Genomic DNA, 1517 nt, shown 5'->3' on the forward strand with positions numbered 1-1517 from the left:
ATATATGAAGCTTGAGAGAGATTTAAATATCTTCTTAGGAAATGCCCTCATCATTCGTTACCAGATTGGTTGATAATTCAAACTTTTTATAATGGATTAGTGGGATCACTTAGATCGATTATAGATGCTGCGGCTGGTGGTTCCTTAATGTCAAAACCTTTTGATGAGGCTTATTCGTTAATAGAAGAGATGGCTACCAACAATTTTCAATGGCCCTCTGAAAGGGTAAATCCTAAACGAGTAGCTAGTATCCATGATTCTGATGCGATATCTATGTTAGCTTTGCAGATTGCTGCAATATCAAAGAAACTAGATCATTATGGGATGAATTATTTTCCAATACCTCCTATGATTGAAGATAATTCATCTGGGCAATTTGTGGATGTTCAACCATCATATGAGACTTTAAATGCTATAATAGACCTAACAACCCTTATTCGAACTATTATTACCCAGGTTGGAAGAATCATCCAAATTTTAATTGGAAGAACCATTCTTCTACAAATCAACAATGGGCAAACAACTCAGTGAACCCATTAGAAAATTCATCTAACCAAGGAAATGTTAACTATAGACCTTCTTATCCACTAGGATTTAACAGTAACACTCAAATTAAGGAGAAGAAGTTGATTATGGAAGAACTGATATTAAACATAGGTCAACAATTGCAGAATCAAGGAAATCAAATATAAATTTAAGGAAATCAATTACAAAATTAAGGAACTGCTATTAAGAATATTGAAAATCAATTAGGGCATATCACTACTGCGCTTATTAACCAAACATTAGGAACTTTTCCTAGTACTGTGGAACCAAATCCTAATGATCAAGGAAAAGAACAGATAAAAGTGATACAATTACAAAGTGGAAAAGAATTGGAAAAGAGAGTGCAGAAAGAAATGAAAACTAAAAAAGAGAAAGTGGATACCGAAAAAGAAAATGATCATGAATACCAAGATTTAGAATATCCACTTACAGCAATGAAAATTACTGCGGAGAAACCTCCACCACCGTTTCCTCAAAGATTGAAGCAACATAAATAGAATAAAAAATTCTCCAAGTTTTAAGAAATTCGTAAGAAGTTAATGGTAAATATTCCCTTCGTAGAAGCTTTAGAGCAAATGTTCAATTATGTCAAATTTATGAAAAATATTCTGAACAAGAAAAGGAAGTTCACGGATAACGAAACTGTTGCACTTAGCAAAGAGTGTAGTGCAATTATTCAAAAAAAGCTTCCTGAAAAATTAAAAGATCCTGGTAGTTTCACTATACCGTGTGATATCGGTGAAAAATTCTATGGAAGAGCCTTATGTGATTTGGGAGCCATCATTAATCTTATGCGTCTATCAATTTTCAAAAGATTGGGATTAGGAGAAGTCTCACCTACATCTATAACTCTTCAGTTAGCGGATCGTTAAGTTACATGTCCTAAGAGAGTTATAGAAGATGTGTTAGTAAAAGTGGATAAATTTATCTTTCCTGTGGATTTCATTGTTTTAGATATGGAGGAAGATAAA

The sequence above is a fragment of the Phalaenopsis equestris genome, unplaced genomic scaffold, assembly GCF_001263595.1.
Source record: "Phalaenopsis equestris unplaced genomic scaffold, ASM126359v1 Scaffold226623, whole genome shotgun sequence".
Taxonomy (NCBI): domain Eukaryota; kingdom Viridiplantae; phylum Streptophyta; class Magnoliopsida; order Asparagales; family Orchidaceae; genus Phalaenopsis; species Phalaenopsis equestris.